Here is a 22,542-nt window from a genome sequence, read left to right on the forward strand (position 1 = left end):
GTTTTATACGTAATTCTTAATTTCTGTAACAAAAAAAGTGAAACTGATTAACACAATAAATAAAATGAGAAATCGCTTCCCATTTTATGAAGGCTGACCTGAAAAAATAAACGAGTGTTATGAATTGTTACAAACTCATCAATATATGATAGGACTGGGAAATTCATGCGTTTGCATATTTTGACAAGGACTCAACAACTTAATATAAGGTGATAAATTTATTAATATTATTGTATCATATTTTTATGATTAATGTATTATTTCTATTTCTATTGTTTCTATTGCTGTAATTATATTCTGTAGACTTATTGATAGATAGATAGATAGATAGATAGATAGATAGATAGATAGATAGATAGATAGATAGATAGATAGATAGATAGATAGATAGATAGATAGATAGATAGATAGATAGATAGATAGATAGATAGACAGGTAGATAGACAGACAGACAGACAGATAGATAGATAGATAGATAGATAGATAGATAGATAGATAGATAGATAGATAGATAGATAGATAGATAGATAGATAGATAGATAGATAGATAGATAGATAGATAGATAGATAGATAGATAGATAGATAGATAGATAGATAGATAGATAGATAGATAGATAGATAGATAGATAGATAGATAGATAGATAGATAGACAGATATATCGAACGTTTATATCATCCATGTTTCTAGGAGTCCCTTATCAAAACACTTCCAATCCTCACGATCTACAGCTTTTCTCTTGCTTCTGATTTTATTATGAATAATATATTTAGTAAAACTTTCCATCAAGGACTATTTCAAGAATTCTTCTTGTTTTCATTCTTCCAATGTGGTCTGTCCATCTGTATCTTCTGATCCACACAACACAAAGAAAAAAATCTGTTGCAGAAGGAATGTGTAATACTCTAGGAAAATCTTTGGTTTGAACTGCGACTTCGCCCATTACACCCACATCTTATTTTGAGCGGTTGTGTAATAAATGCCATAAACAAATTGAGCTAACACGCACAGTGAAACGCACAGCCGAATTACAAGTCATTTTACATATAACTGAAATGGAACAGCCACCAAGATCGCCAGACCTTATAACGCTCTAAGTCTTTCTGTGGGATCATATGAAGGCCCTGAATTTATAAAACAACGTTGATACCACACAAATGTGTCTACGAATTTTTTCTGCTACAGAACACTACTAACAACAACAACAATAATAATAATAATAATAATAATAATAATAATAATAATAATAATAATATAGAAGTACTTGGTTTAATAGAAGTTCTTATAAGTTAGGTTTACGTTTGCTTATAGTTCTTATTTATAGTCCTAAGTTTATTGCATTTATTTGATTTTAGTTAGATTTAAATTTACGTTTAATTCATTTTTTATTACTGTAATTATTTCAATTTTATTACTTGTAATTATTGTAACAGTACTGTACATTATATTACTGCCATCGATACATACATACATACATACATACATACATACATACATACATACATACATACATACATACATAACTTTCCGCGTACTATTGCTTCATATACTCAGCACCAGAACAGTATAAACAAATTTGTAACAGCTGGAGGGAACTTTGAGAAGCTTGTGTAAAATTAAAATATAATTTCGCTTTTTATTGTCATCATCTCATATTTGTAAATTTGATACAGCAATTGAAATACTTTGGTAGTCATAATTCAGTATCACACTAGCTGTAATCCTCTACCATTCTGTAAGTATAGTGTCTGGAATTCGTTACAAAGTTTCTAGTTTGTAATTCGTATAATCATGTTAAATCAATGTAGTACAGTAAAACCTTAACTTTTCCTGAAATACGGCATATTCCTCCCTCAAACATCTTGTATTTATGTATATTTATTTATCCAATCATTTTTTATTATCACGCATTTCGGCTCAGCCATAATTCAACTGGCTGATGGTTTGTTACCAAATGAAGGAACGTGCGATCTACGGCAGATCAGAGTATTTGTTTCACAAAGAAGTTACTACGTTCTGCGTATATTTTATCCGAGCCCTTCCATGTAATATTTTCGATTCAACATGCATATGTTTACATCTCTGAGTAGTCTCTATAGTTTAAAAGGTATTAATTAAAAATTACGATTATATTGTGGAACACCACCAAGACAATCTCGGACTTCCCTTTGCCAATTACATCGAGTTCGCTGCAGCTGCAACTGAACAACTCGATTAAAGAGAATCGTGTGTACACAAAAATCCTGTTTAAGTACAGGAGCCCAGGGGCCCTTTTCTTAAAAACATGCTGATGAAGTTTACTTTTATCAAAGGAATAATCTGCTACGGGTTTCCATTAAGGGTCCGCGTCTAATGAAGTCCAATTAACATCAAAGCAGCACTTTTCGCAACATCTTTCACTCCTTGATGGCCGCTAATTTGAATAATTTTTCAAACCAATTCACTACAATGCTGATTGTAAGCTTACTCTTATCTTCCTCGCGGTGTGAAATATATTACAAACCATCAGGATTCGAAAATGACTTGGCTGTCATTTCAGCATCGAATCTCGTAACGAAACGATACTACACTGCTTAGAAGAATATCGTAATCAGTACAACATTCTCTCATTGTAATAGCGAATAAAAAAAAATATTTTGAGTTGTTAGCATAGTCTAGTATATAGGCTACAGTTACGAAGATTGAGTTGTTGAGGGTACTAGGAACAATAGACTTGCCGCATTGTCTGTAATGAGGCGATAGTAGCTATCCTAGTGGTTAGTAACTATCTATGGATGCATATTCCCTACGTATTGAGTTTCGTGACTGTATATACTAGACTGTGATGTTAGTAACAATAAAACGTTTTCAGCATCACTCATACAGATAAAATTTGTTTCGTCATTCCGACAATATGATGTCTGTCCGTCAGATGTGTGCCGTGCGACCAAGCGTTCATCTGTAACGGCGAAATACTAAACTAAACGTCTTACGTCATTCTTGACAATCACAGAGCGCATGTAACATCAGATCTACCAACCTACGAGAGATAAAAGATGGAAGATGGGAATTTAGTAGGAAACGATATTATTATTTTATTATTAAGGGAAGTGTGCCTAATATCGCACCCATTTTGAAAAAGTAGTTTTTCAAGTATTAATATATTACATAAATTTGAAATAAATACGGATTCTTAATACGGGTTTATTATACTTATATCAGTGAGGTCAAATTTAAAAATTACTTTTATTTTACATTTGTTTTTCAAGTACAAAAGAAAAATTGCAAAAACGGTATAAGGAGAAATAGTGCTCCTAATATCGCACCCCTCATTTTGTGAAAAATACATAGGACAAATGTTAAGTTTATTGTATAGAAACAAATTTTATTACACATTTATTATATATCTGTTGTATTTAAGCACAAAACATGTTTTTAAAAACATACGAATGCAACACGGAAATTATAAGATTTTCTGATACACTGTGTTTGCCAGTAAATAACTACATATTCAGCTATCAAGGTATAGAATGAATAATTTCGAGAGAAAAATTGTTCCGGGGTCGGGTATCGAACCCGGGACCTTTGGTTTAACGTACAAAAGATCCCGGGTTCGATACCCGGCCCCGGAACAATTTTTCCCTCGAAATTAATCAAATAAATTTACAGGGAGTTATACCTGAAAGCTTGATTTGCAAGCTATAGAATGTTTGTTAATTAAACATAATCCAGATATTTAGAGAACAAAATCTAACTTTCCAAACAATAACACAATGAAACTTTTGTAGTCATCATCCCCAGAACACTCTTCATGGCACCAAATTCCACATTTAGTGCATATGTTCCATTTTTCTCCCCTCTTGTCAAAAGAAAACTTCCCGTTGCAATATAGACATTCTGCATCATTTTCGCTATCTCCATTATCAATGGAGATGTATACTGGCTCATCCAACTCTTCGTCTTCTGAATCTGAAGATACCTGACTTTGTTTTTTCTGTCTCTTCCTCTGAGTAGGTACTTTATCAGTCTGCTTCTTCTGAACGCCTCTTAATCATCAGCCAATACGTTTTTATATTGTGAACTTTTTAGTAGAGCAGCAGAACCACTTTTACGTCCTTTATCAGTTGGACTTTTTTGTTGTAAGTTATTTTAGGAATTGGTGAAATGTCAGCAGGTGTAACAAAAGATAGAGTCTGCCACTCGACTAATTTTGTGGAGTTTTTGGCCCGTTGATACTGCTAGAGCCTGGCCGAGGTTGGGAAGCGTTGGCATCATCTAATCTATTTGGTAAAGCTTCAGATGAATGATCACTTGCTTCATGGATATTAGGAGAAACTTCTTGAAATTCAAAGTGGCTGAAGATATGGCGGTTGCAAGGATACAGACCGGTTTTTCTGAAGCCATTTGTAGCTACAGCAACAGTTGCTCCTTTATTGAAAGCTTCTCCCAATAGCATACCAACCTGGTAGTGAGTCACTACTCTGCCTGCATTCTGTTGGAGCCACTGTTCAATTGCTTGAGCATAGTAAGTTTTGAAAGGTAGCATGAATGCCACACCCAAGAGTTGCATCTTATGCGTGCAATGTGAAGATAAGCACTCAATATGAGCACCATTAACACGTGCTAGTTCGAGGAGTTCAACATTTCTAGTGTGGGAATAATGCCCATCTAACACTAGAATTACTGGGTCATCTTTGGTAGGCTTCGCATTGCTGAGAATGTGATGACACCATTGAACAAAACTTTCATTCTGAATCCAGCCAGATTTGTGACAGACCGCTAAGCTACCATTTGGTGCTCCATCCAGAAGTTCGGCTTTCATGTTGACTCTAGGAAAAACCAAAAACGGGGGCAGGAAATGGTTAGCTGCACTCATTTATGTCACTCCAGTCACTAAAGATCTCCTCTCTGCTGAAGATACAGATCCAACCTGCCTCTTACCTTTCAGACTAACTAGTTTGTTGCCTTTGTGTTGAATCACTGTCAAGTCTGTCTCGTCACAGTTGTACAGTCTGTTTGGTGAATGGTTGACAGTGTTCATCAATGGTTCCCAAATGTCAAAAAAATTAATTACGTTCTCCTGATTGAAACCTCTGATCCTTGCCATAGGCGTGCTTTGTGGTTTCCGGAGACTCAATTCCTGGTGTCTTCTCAAGAAACTGTGCAGCCATTTCCGTCCTGCGGCTTCATCGTTCTTCGAAAATGGGTGGTTCAGACCTTTCATAAATGCTAACTGAAAAGCCATAGTTTTTAAGTCCTTTGCAGATAAACCATAAAATCGCTACTCCGTTTCTAAGCAATATGAAACCTAAGAATCTTCCAGTTCAAATGGAAGTACAAGTTTTATACCAAGTTTCGTGCTCACTAGTTTATATACACCCTCTTTGTTATTGACTTTATCTTTTAAAGTATACTTGGGAACATTGAAAGTATTGGAAGCACGTTGCAATCCCATGACTTTGTTCCTAACTCATATGATTGCAACCTTCATAACCTCCTTTTTCCACAGCTTACGACATTTTGGATTCATCTGCAATGGCAATTTTTTAAGAACCTTCGAATTACCAGATTCATTGTAGGATTATATTAGTTTGCAGTAACATCGTCCTAATATCGCACTGTGCGATAATAGGAAAACAGTAAGTGTGCGATATTGGGCAAATAACATACATGAAACATAATAGCTTGTTCCAATAAAAATAAAAAGTTTATAATATTTCCATAGCTGATTAAAAATAGTACACGACTAACTTAATCAAACTAACAGTGTATAAAAGTTTTGCTCCTTACCGTTGGCAGTATACTCGTCCCGAACACCGCACACTACAAATACTTTCCCATCGCCTATTTCAAACTCAAGGCGTGTAGTATGTATTGAAGCCCGTAGCAATCCATCTGAGGGCGCTAACGCTTCTTTTAATTGAACTGAATAAGCTACTACTCCATTCAGGGTCTTATGCCTGCTCTGAGCTCATAAACCATGGGGTGCGATATTAGGCGCATGTGCGATAATAGGCACAGTTCCCTTATTACTATTACTAATTTGTTCTGATAAAAAAATACGACACTTATATTTACATTGGGATGAAATACAGCGGTAGCACACTTTAGCAAGTTATTTTCGCTTCTAAATAAAATTTTAACATTAGCATTATTTACGAACAATGATTATTAAGGGAAGAGATAGGTAAAATTTCTAACTTCCTTAGTTTTTGAGCAAGTCTGTTCATTTTTGGCACACATATTCCACATGTTATATATATATATATATATATATATATATATATATATATATATATATATACACACACACACATGCTACAAATTTCCGTGCATGTCACCCAGATATTTTCTGAATTATGCCCTTTTTCTAAAACAAATTGGGGAATATTTTCAAAATCTATGTCCTCTTACAAATATTAAGTATATGATCTAGAAAAAAATTATTACAGTATCTTTGATGTATCTAGGAAAACATTAAGCATTCATATTTCAGAAATATATCCTTAAAACAGAGAAAAAAATATTTTGTCAAAAGTATTTTTTTTTAATTTTCTAGTACCTATTGTTATAAAATTATTTTTTTAATTTAAAAAGTAAATAACATAGCAAAAATCTAATAACCTAATTTGTTAACCATACTTTATAGAACATGCAGAAAAAGTTTCAGGTTGATAGCTTGAAAATCTGTAGAAGCCTTTAGATTTTGAATATATAGAAAGGAGCAAAAAATTAATTAAAATAAACTTTGAAAGTATACATCAGTGATGTCAAAGCACGCGCATTTTTCTGACCTTGACGTCGTGCGCGGGAATTAAGCGCTATCTATGCTAGGAGGAATAAGCAGCCTGTTGGATTAAGAAAACAGTGGTGCACAAACTTCAAACGGAACGTGAAATTTTATGTCGTTATTTTATATGGCTTCTTTCTGTTTGTTATTTCTATACTGTCTGTAAAACAAAAGTACTAACACCTATTTTTTAGCCTAATATTGCACCTGTGTTTTAAACATTAATAACATAATAAAGAGTAAAGAAGGAATATTCACACAAATTCCATAATAATTACAACTATACTGTACTAAGTGAATTAAACATATCATTCATAAGGAAAGTGTTATCCCAAAGAAAGACACTGAATATGACATGATAAGTTGAAATTGGTATTGATGATATCTTTAGCCTTATAAAAGTAATCAAAACAATATTATAGTACAAAGCAAAGTTGACTAGGTATAGTTTTAACTGTAACCAATATTACATAATAAAACTCTTATCGCATTATGATTTTAGGTGATATTGGTGCGCAACTTTCTGTTATCAGAATATTAAATTATCTCGAAATCTGCTGAAACTATAGACTGACGTTTTACCAACACATAGGTTTTGTTTGTGATGTAACAGTATTTGCTTTGTTAATTCATTTCCTTACAAACATTTTCCATGCGAATATTTTCAAACATTTTCATACACTATCTTCAGTAATACGTATTTACGATATATTAGATTTACGAAAACATTGTTTTAGTACCTGTAAGGCTACTAAACAAACATATCTGAAAATTTCACTTTCCTCTAAAAAAGCTGAGAAAATATTCCTTTTGAATAAAAGACCAAACTTGTGAAAAATGAACATTAAAATTAAAACTTACATTCTTATAATGCATTTATACTTCTCAGACAAATCTAAAAATTAACATGAATACAGTTTTAATAAAGACCTTTGGGGAGGCCGAGACGTAGATGGGAAGATAATATTAAAATGGATTTGAGGGAGGTAGGATATGATGGTAGAGACTGGATTAATCTTGCTCAGGATAGGGACCAATGGCGGGCTTATGTGAGGGCGGCAATGAACCTACGGGTTCCTTAAAAGCCAGTAAGTAAGTAAGTACAGTTTTAATAAGTTCTCTTCCCTTTATCCATTGAATCAGTGCTGCCGTCCCTGTATATAACTCGACCAAGCGGCATATACTACCCCTTTTGTGTGTCTCTTTCCTTCCCGCTGTAAAGCTCTCAGGCTCTCCTGGGCTCTAAAGCGCGCGCTTGCTCCTATGGGCATCAGTTGACATCACTGGTATACATGCTAGGCATTTAAAGATCGCAGCGATTTAAATATGGCGTAATTAATGACAGTTCCAAGCTTCACATGGGACTAAAACTTTGCAGACTCATACAGCGAGGTCCATAGATTAAATTTTATGTATAAAATGAAACCGCGAGGTGGAGCAACAGTAGCAACCATGGAAATCGAAGTACCGTGGGAATACCTTCCTCACGGCCCCTTTGTCTGTATGAATCTCACAGGATGTAACTCCCGGCTCTTCCGTGAGAACCTGCCAGATAATTTACTTACGGCCGGGCTTCTGCAAAGTAAATAAACACCGACATGGTCAAGAACGAAGGGACGTTTTCTGCACGTGATGGAAATGGAAAAAAGCTGCAACACTCGGAGCTATAACAAGAGTGACTGCGATTTGAAATGCAATCATTCAACGCAACACAGCTAAGAGAGACGTAACAAGTTCAATATTTGTTTGAAGCTTTTAGGGGAAGTGGCGCTCCGCCCCGCCCCTCCGCGGCCCGGCCCCGAAGCAGAGTGTGCCATGTTCCATGCAACCGCTGGCTGACGGTCGATGCGGCCTGCCGCATGATTGACGCCGCGTGTTGATGCAGGGGGCAGAGCACGAGTACCAACAACAACTAACAACATTTGCTAAATCTCTACACAAAATGGATAAACATACTCTCGCTCTATACATAGTAAAATTGCAAAATGCCCTGTTTTAAGCTGTGCAGTTCGATTTTGGATTGGTTTGTCAAGCACGATGACATATTACCGTTTTTAATGGATTTCAATTATTTGACTGAAAATGCGCTTAAAGGATTGCATCGTGCGTCAGTTCGGTTTGTTCACATGTTACCGGATAAGCCCTACTGCATAGAGAGAATGCACGACATCTTATTTCGAGGCACCTGCTAATGAACAATACACCAGTGTTAATTACTGACAATTTTACTACAGAAAAAAAGTATTAAAAATTTGTTTAAAAAAGCAGAAAGATTACCCAACTGAATTGTTGTTTAACCTTTCATTACTCAGGTGGGGTGTGGTAAACCCCGGTGCGTATATTTCAACGAAAATATAAGAGATGAAGCTAGTGTGTACTCTGTGCATCTGTATACCTTTCAATCACATCCAGAAGAGTTCACTTAAGAAATTGTTTAAGTGAACTAAGAATAGTATATTTAATTGCGTTTATCTGATTTCTGAAACTTGCGGAAAAATATATTAGTTATTTAAAATGGGGTTTGTGAAACCCCACCTGAGCAATGGTGAGAATATTTATAACATGAGTAACGCAGGGTTAAACACTTCAAAGTTTTCAATATTAAACAAATGTATTATTTTATTTTATTAAAATATTTTCATAGACATTTTAATAACTTTGAAAGGTATATACATAAATATAGAACTAAAAATATGAATTCTCTGCGTTTGTGTGAACCAAAATGTAAAACTAATGCAGCTTTTTATCACAGCATGAGTCAAGGTCCCAGATTATTAAACAAATTTTATTCCAATATTATTTTAACCACGAATCCTCTCCAAATTAATAAATAAATAAAAAAAAACAAACAAAAAAAAAGTATTGGATTTATAGTTTGGATTTAAACATATTAAACACGATTTAATCTGTATTCACTCGCAATTTTAATTTTATTCTTGTCTGTATTGGAATCCCCTCTTGAGCACGAATCTTAAGGCTCATTCTAAATGAAAATTGAACATAACGTAAGCGTTAACTTAACGTTACAGTAAAATCAAGAAGTCATACCATCATTCACGATGGGAACATAAACATAACCGCAAACATACTTGGTAACCATGGAAACATAACAACGACGCCATTTCCTCATATCCTGTCGTATACTTCAGCGCTCCACGATTGTGTTCTGTTTGCAAATCATGTTAACGTCTTACGGTAATGTTTATGTCAATGCTTATGTGAATCATTGTGAATGATCCCATTTGGTAGCCTGGGCGCAAACTTCTGTGTTTATGTTACGGTTATGTTTAATTTTCATTGTGAATGGGCCTTTACTCATTCAGGAGTGGGCTAGTTTATCTTTCATTGCATTTATTAACTTGTATTCATTTCAAATTTACTAGCAATAACATAAATAAATAAAATAAATAAAAAATAAATAAATGGAGGAACTTCGGTTATTATGGAATACCATTTTTGTTTTTGTTAAGTATCTAAACATTGACACAAAGTTAATGATTAGTGAATATATGATTTGCTCGACTTCTTTTTAATTGTTTCTCATAGAATCAACTGAATTAATTAATTTTATGTTATGTAAATAACGGCCAATCTAAAAAAATTGTACATTTGTCAGGTAATATGGAATACGAGGGTAATATGGAATACAACAATTTTTACCTCATAATGTTGGCTTTTACCTTAAAAACAGTTACTATTGACGGATATAGACCCTTACATGTAACGCAAAATGTTCAAATAAACATACATAATTACCAAACAGGCTCACAACATTTTTTCCAAGGCGTGTTAAGTCAAATGACTTGGCACATTCTGGAATCAAATGTTTAACAGCATTATTACCTAGCACAATATAAATTTCCAAAAATTAAATTCTACCAATAAAGCTCACTTTTAATAATGTTTTAACTGCCAAAGTCTCCTTTTAGTATCTTTAAGATATTTCCCTTTATAAAAAATCACGTTTCCTGAAAAAGTTTTTTTTTTTGACTTAGCACTATTTGATAGGTCACCCTTTAATTTAATGTTTATAATATTGAAAGTATCAGGGAATTTGTAAGGATTAAAATTAGTTCAGTACTTGGACTTCTACACATTACTATACTTAGCCCTAATATTAATTTTGAATGCCGTATACTGATATTTTCACGAAATGTTAACTCAAGTTTTCATATTTCCACGAAATATTCACCGAAATCATTATGAAATAAGCACCACAAAATCACATCCTACCAATATGTAACTGATGAAAAACATAGCCTACTAATGCAATGCTTCTTGTTATGAAATATGGTTGCAATAAATTCTTTGACTAAGAAAAAAAACCAGACATTCACTTTCAAGCATACAACATGGCCAAGCTGTTACATTCATATCAAATATTTCCCACTGCAGTGACAGAACCTAAATCTCGGCTTTGAGCGTTCTCTTGGGGTTTGGATATCACATAAGTTCTAGTTTTTTTATTCCAATATATGTGTTTCCTAAATCGTCTCTTCAAACGCAAAAGCAAAACTGCGATAACCAAGTTACTTACTTACTTACAAATGGCTTTTAAGGAACCCGAAGGTTCATTGCCGCCCTCACATAAGCCCGCCAGCGGTCCCTATCCTGTGCAAGATTAATCCAGTCTCTATCATCATACCCCACCTCCCTCAAATCCATTTTAATATTATCCTCCCATCTACGTCTCGGCCTCCCTAAAGGTCTTTTTCCCTCCGGTCTCCCAACTAACACTATATGCATTTCTGGATTCGCCCATACGTGCTACATGCCCTGCCCATCTCAAACGTCTGGATTTAATGTTCCTAATTATGTCAGGTGAAGAATACAATGCATGCAGTTCTGTGTTGTGTAACTTTCTCCATTCTCCTGTAACTTCATCCCGCTTAGCCCCAAATATTTTCCTAAGCACCTTATTCTCTAACACCCTTAACCTATGTTCCTCTCTCAGAGTGAGAGTCCAAGTTTCACAACCATACAGAAGAACCGGTAATATAACTGTTTTATAAATTCTAACTTTCAGATTTTTGGACAGCAGACTGGATGATAAGAGCTTCTCAACCGAATAATAACACGCATTTCCCATATTTATTCTGTGTTTAATTTCCTCCCGAGTGTCATTTATATTTGTTACTGTTGCTCCAAGATATTTGAATTTTTCCACCTCTTCGAAGGATAAATCTCCAATTTTTATATTTCCATTTCGTACAATATTCTGGTCACGAGACATAATCATATACTTTGTCTTTTCGGGATTTACTTCCAAACCGATCGCTCTACTTGCTTCAAGTAAAATTTCCGTGTTTTCCCTAATCGTTTGTGTATTTTCTCCTAACATATTCACGTCATCCGCATAGACAAGAAACTGATGTAACCCGTTCAATTCCAAACCCTGCCTGTTATCCTGAACTTTCCTAATGGCATATTCTAGAGCGAAGTTAAAAAGTAAAGGTGATAGAGCATCTCCCTGCTTTAGCCCGCAGTGAATTGGAAAAAGCATCAGATAGAAACTGGCCTATACGAACTCTGCTGTATGTTTCACTGAGACACATTTTAATTAATCGAACTAGTTTCTTGGGAATACCAAATTCAATAAGAATATCATATAATACTTCCCTCTTAACCGAGTCATATGTCTTTTTGAAATCTATGAATAACTGATGCACTGTACCCTTATACTCCCATTTTCGATAACCAAGTATCTGACTTAAAACAGAGAAATAAAAAAATGCATCGTCCTGAAACTTCAGAAAATGACGCGTGTCTGAAAGCTCCGAAATAGGCTAACATTCAGCCGACGATAATAAGCGCCAATGACCGCGTTAAAAGCGCCAACGTAGTAGACCTACTTGAAGTACAACAGCAAAACATGTGAAAAATAAGGCCTGCGTATAAATGTAAATTTCGCAGAACTGCAGAAATAAGCCAGTTCCATTCACGCATTGATTAGCATTATAAATCTGATATGAAATAAAACGATTGTAGCCTAATCACATACACTATACACCTGCAAAAAAAATTGCACATACATAGATATGCCATGTGCTAAAATATCGAATTGCTTCATTCATTTCATTAATAGTTTTCTGCCCAATGCAAACCCAGCATTTTCAATATTTTCTATTTTCTGCCTTCCTCTTCAGTCCTGAGACATATTTTGTTTTATTTTTAAAGTTCAATATAATTCTACACTTCAAAAAGCGCCACAAATGAGGGAAAATGCTGAAAAAATTCTGCAGGTTACAGTTAGGGCACAGATGCAGGTATATTATACTAATCTTCGGGTCTCTGCACATACATCTTATGTCATAATTTTTTACCCTTAAAATATAACGTTTACTGTGTACTTACTTCGAAATCATGTTCCACGGTTCCTTGGCGTTGAGTTCCCGGTCACCATTTTCATTTGCAAATAGTTGAAACACGCAGTGAAATATCTGAATCCAAATTCTTGTGCTTCCTGTAAGTTCCAACAGATGTCAGGAACTTGACAAGCACAGAAAAAAAAGTGATCGCTAACGATTCCACCTAGTGGCAAATTTGAAACTAAATGCATGTATGAAGTATTGTATAGTATACTCCAGGAACCACGGGGATATGATCCATATATCTTAATGTCGTCTATCATTTGATATCTTCTACCCCGAACTCTTCTCCCGTTCATCATTGCTTCCAGTGCATCCTGCAGTTTCTTCTCAGCTAGTGACCTAACCAATTCCTTTTTCTCTTCCTGATTAGTTATACCATCAATTTTTCTTCACCCACTATTTCCAAAACAGCTTCATTTCTTATTCTGTCCGTCCATTTCCCTCTACATTCTTCTCCATATCACATTTCAAATGTTTCTAGTAGCTTCTCTTGATAAAAATTATAGTAAATTAGTTTTACTTATTAACATAATTATTTCACTATCAACATCCAATACACAGGAATTGTTCGCGTTCGTTAGTCACAATTTAACACGTATGTCTTTCATTTATAATATAACGAGCTTCTTTGAAATTTTTAAGAGTAACAGGAGTGATTTCCTTCTTTTCCTCTACATAGCCATTTGAATATTCGAAATAGTTCTGATTCAACGAAATATTTTTTTCTCTCATTTAACTCATGTCATTATCTTACTGGGTTTCTCATGCAACTGATCCTCTGCTTTATCCTCACTATTATTTCGTAAAACTTGGCTATTCCTACCTAAACGTTCAATGCTTTATGTGCATCATCTCTAGACTCGCTTAAAATATCTGTGATTTTGTCGTCAGTCACAATTCTACTTGAACAAGCTTTAAATCTACACCTCCATGGTATTTCACTATCCCTCATTATACGTATTTTTCGAGTCTCGCAATTTTATTCCTCATATTATAGTTGGAATCTCCTGGTAAAGGGGCAGAGAAGACCTGACGGCCTTATCTCTACCAGGTTAAATAAATAAATACTAAATGCACGGCACACCAGCGAATAGGGATTATAAAGAATGGACACTTCGCGTCGGTACCTTTGATGTAGCCGGAATGATTTCAATGACCTCCAAGCCAGCTAAAGCGTGAGATTCTGCTTTCTTCCTAGAGTTGGCGCTGACATCACACCAGCTAGCAGTCGACACAGCGGAAATATAACATATACAATTAATACATCTAGGTACATTATGTACTCAAATAAAATAAATTGGATTCATAAAATAATAAATCCGTCATTAACTGTAATGTCTAGACTCTAGAGTTCCTTTATAATGAGAGTTGAGACGTTGACCCCAACAACAATTAAAATATGTAATGATGTGATAGCGCTGAAAATGGAAAAACAAAACTCTTACGAGAAGTAAAACCATATACCTATATTATATTATATACAAATATTAAACGAATTCGATACTTAATTTTATAATATATTATATTATTTTATAATATAATTTATTATATCTGAAATATAAAATATTATTATTACAACTAGTTTGTCACTGAGAAATAAGGAAAAGCTGTTAACTTGAATTTATTTGAAGCAAAGCGTTACTGGGTTATGCAATAAGGTGGGCGATGTTTGGATCCTGTGTCTTAACTCTGTTCTCAATTATTATCTTAGCGTATGCTCGATTACACTAACCTCTAGCGCTTGAAAGTGGAACTATACGCTGGCGGACAGAGAAACAAAACACAGGAAATTTCACTCAGTGTCCATTCTTTATAATCCCTATTCGCTGGGCACACCTTTGTTGGTAGAAATGTTGCCAAATCTTTCTTAGGGATGCTTTCATTTATTGCTATTATGTTTACTTTAGCGCTTTAGTTATGTCACTGGCGTTTATGACAGTCGTTATAAACAATGGTTGGCGCAAACGTTATCACCGATACATCCATACGCTACGCATTACGCGTAAAAAAAACTTACTGAATACCACAAAACGCGCTAATGTCACACAATTTATAAAATATTATCTCCTATGGGCGAGGTGAAAATCAATAATTGGCAAACTAATTAACTACTTTACTCAGGGGCTCAATGCATTTCGAAATACACACATACACACCACCACTACCACAAAAAAGTCTACAGTCTGATTAACACAAATCGTGTAACAGTGAAATTTATCAGACAGTAACAAAAATGTTCCAATTCATGTTGACTTTAACGTAAGGGCATCATCATCATCATCATCATCATCATCATCATCATCATCATCATCATCAGTTGCAAGAAAATTTATAGGGTCTGATGCCAGAGTTAACCAACTACAAATTCAGTTCTCCGTTGAAATACATTGTGAGAAGTTGCCTCTATGGTATGCCAGAAAGAAATAAGTAATCAACTCAATGTAGGGAAAAATATTATGTTGCAAACACATTTTTATGTTGGCAAAAGGAACCAAGTAAAAAAAAAATGGTTAATTGATATAGTTCCCGCAACGACATCAGTTGAAAACATCAATTATACACGATTTTATGGAAGTTTTAGTGAAGAACATATTGCAAAAAAGTAGTGCATCCAGCGGTGAAGGTATGCATTTCATTTCGTATTTCTAAAGTATTAAAAAATTGCAAACAACTGTTTTCATATAAAAGTTACTTGTATTGTGAGTAGTATGAGCAAATGCGGAAATGGAGAAGAGCCACTGCTGAAGCAAAGATTGAGCAATAAGTTCATCACAGAAAAGTTGAACTAGCAATGAAGAAAAATAAAGAAATGGTTAAAAACTGTGAATGTATAGTTTGTCTTTTGATCTTCAAAATCTGTCCACCAAAGGTGCCTACGGGAGTTGTATATCATAAAAGACGATCCTCTAGCTTCAATTTAGGCACCCATGACTTAGGAATGCCCATGGTGTATATGAATCTGTGGAATGAAGCTGTAGCTGGTGAAGTACCTAATGAAATAGATTCATTCTTGCTTAAATACATAAAAAACAATCTCATCAAAAGTAAAGTTATTTATTCGGTTAGATTCCTGTGGAGGTCAAAATAGGTAACATTAAGCGGATCAGTTTGTTGACGTCTATTGTTCAAGATCCAACAAATAATATGAAAGAAGAAACATAATGGAACACAGAAATAATGTTTAGACAGTTAAAATAAAAAAAAAAATACGTATCATATTTTTGCTCTATTAAATAACTTAAATATTGATATAGCAAATAATAAAATCTCCTATATGTAATTATACTTCTTTGTTTCGAAAATGTAAGAATTCACAGTCTCCTGTGTACGGCTGCCATAGGATGAATAAATGTGTTTTTTCTTCCTACTGAAAAATTTTGGACGGTCGGGTAGCTCAGTTGGTAGAGCAGCTGGCTACAGACTGAAAGGTCAGGGGTTCGAACCCAAGTAGTGACGCGATTTTTTTTTTCTTGTTGCCCAACTTCCAGAACGGCCACGAAGTTCACTCAGCCTCCTATAAAATTGAGTACCGGGTCTTTTCCCGGGGGTAAAAGGCGGTCAGAGCGTGGTGCCGACCACACCACCTCATTCTAGTGCCGAGGTCATGGAAAGCATGGGGCTCTACCTCCATGCTCCCCCCCCCCAAGTGCCTTCATGGCGTGTGACGGAGATACCTGTTTTTTTTTTTTTTTACTGAAAAATTTTATATTTTGCACATAGGAGTTATTGCAGGAACGACGACGATATAAAAACGAGGCAAATGGTTCCGAACCATCAACATTTAAGGCTGGTTCACAATAAACCGGGAACGGAAACGACACCGAGAACGAGAATGGAAATATTGTTAAAACAAATGTATTTAAATGTGAACATTCGCAATTAACTACTTTGAATGCTCACATTTAAATACATATATTTTAACATTATTTCCGTTCTAGTTCTCGTTGTCGTTTCCGTTCCCGGTTTAAGGTGAACTAGCTTTTAGCTACTTTTAAAGCAACGTAAGGATAGTTTGAGTTACATTTATTTCCAAAATACAGTTTTGCCACATTACGAAATTAAAATTTCTTCGGACGAAATATTTTGTCGCTAATGTTTTCGTCTCCATTTTCATCTATGATTAACACTATGTAGTCCGTTCGCGCGAATTTTGGGACGTGTGTAACAATGTTGGAGATACTGAACACTCCATTTTGACATCTTGCTTAGCTACAGTCCTGCTTTCTTACATACCGGTAAGTATAAGCTTTGTATAAGTTTTACCAAATGAAGATAATGTAATCAGATAAATTGTGTTATCTTTTTTTTTCTCTATTACACATATCTGGTGTAGTAAAATAAAGCATACATACAACCTCTGCGTCTTGTGAAACACTACCGCACTATTCTTCCGTAACAATAAATGAATCAAGGAATTTCTAGAGAAGTTCCTCTCTGGTTATGGCTGAATTCCGCAGCACAAGTGTAGATTTTCTTTGCACTGCATGGTTTATCCTTCGCCAGTTGTCCAGACCAGGGGTTCCCAACCGGTGTGTTGCGAAATTTTGGAATGAAAAATAAATGTTATGCCATCCAGAAAGTCTCTTCACAACGCATTTTTTTTATTTACAACGAAGTCTTTGATATGGTACATTTTATTTTGAGACAGACTTCACCAATGAAACATGAAGACCTGCAACAATGTTCAGTTCAATTTTTTTGCCTGGCGATAATTCGACTGAAAGTGAACACCTGCAACAATGCTTAGCAATTCGTTTACTATTCCCACTTACAAAAACAGAGTTTAGAATCGTCAGAACATATTGGTCAGCAGTGTTGCCAAGTCAGCGGTTTTGTAGCTAAATCTGATGTTTTCAGGACTATGGTCAGTTACAGAATTTTACCGTCAGCGGCCAGCTATTTATTTGGCGTTTTTTCATGATTCCGGCAGAAGGAGACGATATTTTTAAGTTTTTTTTTTCTTTTCTGTAAAGATATTATAATTGTTTTATATGTACTTGCGGACAATAATGTTAGTTAATCATAAACCAGAGTTTAATATGGTATTATCACAATTTTTCATTGTGCGAGTATAGAATATCAACATTTTATGTTAACTCGATTTGGTACAACCATGTCCATTTCCTGCCTTATCCACTGTTGTTTACAAATAAGGTATGCCACATTTGTTAAACTCTTAGTCTAATCATGTATGCATTGTTTTTGTAAATGAATTTATATATTTAATCAAGAAGAGTAGATAATGAACTGAATTATTATTTTCATTTATGATAACTTATATTATGATATATTATTTAATTTATCATTCCACATTATAGTTTATGTAACACAGACATACTTAAAACCAAACTCAGTGTTGGCAGCCACGTCTCCAGCTCAGTGTGAAATCAGATTACGAACCGACTGGTGTGATTGTGAATGTGATTGTTTCCGAAGTGTCCAGAGTATTCTTGAGCTACTTCATTCAATTTTGAAGAAATATGCCGCGTAAAACTCCATACGTACTAAAGTTTATAAATGTGTAAAAAAAAAAAAAACATGTGTTGAAAGATTGGGTGGAAGAAGTTGCCGATGATAGTTGGAAAGCTCGGTGTAAATGGTGTAAGGTGATATTTTAAATGCAAAATACTCAGATTAAATTGTCCACACGATTTTGCATAGAACATAGAGCCTACAAAGTGATACACACTTTCCATAATTTAGTTTACATTTTTATAAAATTCTCCAGTTTGTGAAACGTGTTGTTTGTATTTCAAATTTGGAAGTGATGTGTTAAGAAAAATCTGGAGTTTTTCAACTACAGTACAGTTTAGCGGTTTTTTTAAGCTTGTGCAGCGGTAAATGGAATTCTGAGTTGGCAACACTGTTGGTCAGTTTCAATATATAGGGTGAGCGGGTGATAGTGGGACTATTTTATTAAAAGTGTTTTATTTAGATTTTATCGTGGTCAAATTTTTTATTCGAAAAAGGCAATCCGAATCAAGTTCTGGGTCAGATGACAGCAGTGCTAATTCAAATAATGTGAGCGAAAATTCCCTTCAATGTTCACAAAAACGTACTCCGTTTCGTAAGTATAAAGTGATGAATACTTTCAATATGGTTTTACGTGGCGTGGAGATGAATAATAAACAAAATCCCGAAGTCTTACATGCGGAAATGTTTTATCAAATCAGTCGACGGTGCCAAATAAACTAAGAAAAAAATCATTCTTATGCAGCTTTCTAGGGGTAAATCAATGATGCGAGTTCTAGAGCTTCAAGATGAGCTTCTTCTTTTAAGAACGAAAAGCCTGAGCATGCTAAACTTCTGGAAGATAATTTTTGGTGTGCGAAACTAGCATATGGTAATTGTTAGTTACAGGAACGCCACTTCTTACCTTTTTCAAAATCGCTGAAATAAACTATAAAATGAAAGTATTCATTAGTACAAATAGATGTGATCACTTAGAGAGCTGTGGGCCCACCCAACTCGCCCTAAATAGGTACTTTACTTACATACGAAAATTGTCGTCTGTGAATGAAGAATGCAGCCATATTTCGTTAATTTCATAGTGGGTTTCATTGTCGCCAACATAGTAATAATACTACACACCTACTAAAACCTAACCTAACCTTCCACCTGTAGCAACATTCTTCACGTTTAGTATCATTTCTTTTGCATGTATTGGCAACCCAGCTACACGTGTCGGGGAGCCATCTAGTGGAAGTAGATCGTACTGCCAGGAAGCAGAACAGTCTTCGTTCAGTGGCCAGTAATATCCATCTTGGCGTGCCCAAGCTTCACAATTAATGAAATGTTTTATCAAATCAGTCGACGGTCCCAAATAAACTAAGAAAAAACATTTAGAAAGTAATCATTCTCATGTAGGGGTACATCAATGATTCGAGTTCTACAGCTTCAAGATGAGCTTCTTCTTCTTCTTCTTCTTCGTTTTTTTTTAGGACGAAAAGCCTGAGCATGCTAAACTTCTGGAAGATAAATTTTGGCGTGCGAAACTAGCATATTTTGCCGGAATTTTCGTAACACGGAACTCTTTAAATACAAGCATGCAAAACAAAACAGTAACTATTATTTCAGCCACAAACAAAATTCAAGGATTTTGCAAAAACTGAAGTTTTGGGAGTCTTCGGTTATAGCAGACAAATTATTGCCCTTTTCTTTAGTTGAGAGTTTTGAAAATCGACTTGTTGAAAATGAAAATGAATGCCTACAGAAGTTAATAGCAGAACACCTAAATGCGTTACAAAGTTCCGATAGCTTTTTGTTGCATTTTTCATCATGGAACCCAATTATGTGTGAATAACTATGTTTTTAATATACCAATTTTTCTTTAAATTCCACTTAAACCTTGAAAGACTTAGTTGGAAAAAGGTAGTTAAAACGACAAAATTCCCGTGCAGTGAACAGTAATTATCTCTCCGTCCGCTATACAATATTCTACAGAGAGTTCCACCACCTTTTTCTCCAGAATAAAAGCACTGGTTATCATTAAATCTATACTAATAATAAATCTGTAGCCGAAAATTTTCTGGTAATTTTCGATTTTCCAAAAATAATTGGTCCTAACATATATAATTAACCACCCTGAAACCGAAAATCGCTTTTTTGAAATGTTTGTTTGTATGTCTGTCTGTATGTTTGTTACCTTTTCACGCGATAATGGCTGAACCGATTTAAATGAAAATTGAAATATAAATTAAGTTCGTTGTAACTTAGAATTTAGGCTATATGGCATTCAAAATATTTTATTTAAAAGGGTGGTTATAAGGGGGCTTGAATTAAAGAAATCGAAATATCTCCCTCATTATTAATTTTCATGAAAAATATTACATAACGAAAGTTTCTTTAAAAATAATTTTCGATAAGTTTTATTCTATGCAAAATTTTGATAGGACTTATATTTAATGAGATAAATGAGTGTCAAAATTACAATAACAACGCCATCTAAGACCGTGTAATGAAATAAAAAATGACTTCGTCTATAAGGGGCCTTGGACAACAACAATCGAAAGCTATGAAACATAGCCTACAGAGAATGTTTCTGTGTTTGTATGAAGTAATATCTGAAGCTAAATGAGCCCATTTGTATAATTAATTATTAATTCACCATTGCAAAGTGTAGTTTCTCTAGACGGACATAATGCTATAATGTTATTACAGTAACTTCTGAGTGGATCGAGGACAGGTAAGATTAAAATAGCTTCTTATGCACAGAAAACTTGATAGGCTATTCTGTAAATTCGTTTCCTGTATTTCCTAAAATAATCTTTATGACCAAATGAGTGGTCTCTGGATCAAAATGATCGCATTTTAATTTTTTAATACAATTTAAATTAAGTGACATAATAAACGATTTATCCTTCTATCAAACACGAATGTTCCCTGGACCAGATGTCCTATTTTAATTATGTAATTACTTTATATGTATTTCTAACGGGTGCAGCGGAGCGCACGGGTACGGCTAGTTGTTAATAAAAACAAATAAGTGTGCCGCGATTTGTGGGCGTTCAGTAAAGTGTGTCGTCCGTCAGAAAAGGTTGGGAACCACTGGTCCAGACACTTAAAAATCTCCTGCGATGCACTTCGTTATACATCATTATAACATACATACGTTGTACGGGTACACAAACACTGGAAGTACATTCCCAGAACGAAAATAAAACCTGCAACCACGAGGTTTAAGGGTTACACTGAATGAAGAATTGTATTATATAATCATTTACGTTATATGTAACGGTCCTTTTAAATTGCAAATGCTCTTTACAGAGTCGGTAAGGCTGGCGAGCGAAGCCTCAGAAGGGTTTTCTCCGGGTAATGGGGTTAACCTGTCCCGCAGGCCCCGTGCTTACCACAAATCCTACAGAATCCGCCGAGAATCCAGTTCTCAATTATGAAAAGCCGTCACCTAAGTGGACTTAAAAGAGCCCTACCAGAAGTTCGTTCAGACAACTCACCGCTAACTGAATAGCTAGTTCATCCGCGGCGGAGGTACGGATAAAATCCTCACAAATTCAAATGTAATCTTCAACACTCACATTTCTCAAAGTTTTCCTTAACACCATTTCACAACCCAAGTTAAATATATAGAAAATGAGCCATCAATAATAATTATTGATAATCTGCACAAAATAGACGCAAATGAAGATCGAATTTACGGCTGTTGATGAAGATTAAGGCAGTTGTTAATTGGATCAAAAATTGTGTTACAAATTCGACATATTTTATGTCATAAATTTTACGTGTCTACCAACAAATCAGATCTTTTACCATGTTGCGATTCTTAGACTATAATTCGAAAGACATAAAAGAAATCATTTATTACACAGCGTTAAACTCGGGTCGGAAAACGTGCATCAGACATTCTTGTATGGACGGATTAGACCGAGTCCTTTTTGCATTCGGA

The 22,542-nt window shown here is 34.8% G+C and overlaps 1 protein-coding gene across 2 annotated transcripts in view; it reads right to left on the bottom strand.

The window, feature by feature from the left end:
* gus (splA/ryanodine receptor domain and SOCS box containing gustavus) overlaps positions 1–22,542 on the bottom strand; it is a 246,740-nt gene that overhangs the window by 35,214 nt on the left and 188,984 nt on the right. The window lies entirely within an intron of this gene.

This window comes from Periplaneta americana, chromosome 16, assembly GCF_040183065.1.
Source record: "Periplaneta americana isolate PAMFEO1 chromosome 16, P.americana_PAMFEO1_priV1, whole genome shotgun sequence".
Classification (NCBI taxonomy): Eukaryota; Metazoa; Arthropoda; class Insecta; order Blattodea; family Blattidae; genus Periplaneta; species Periplaneta americana.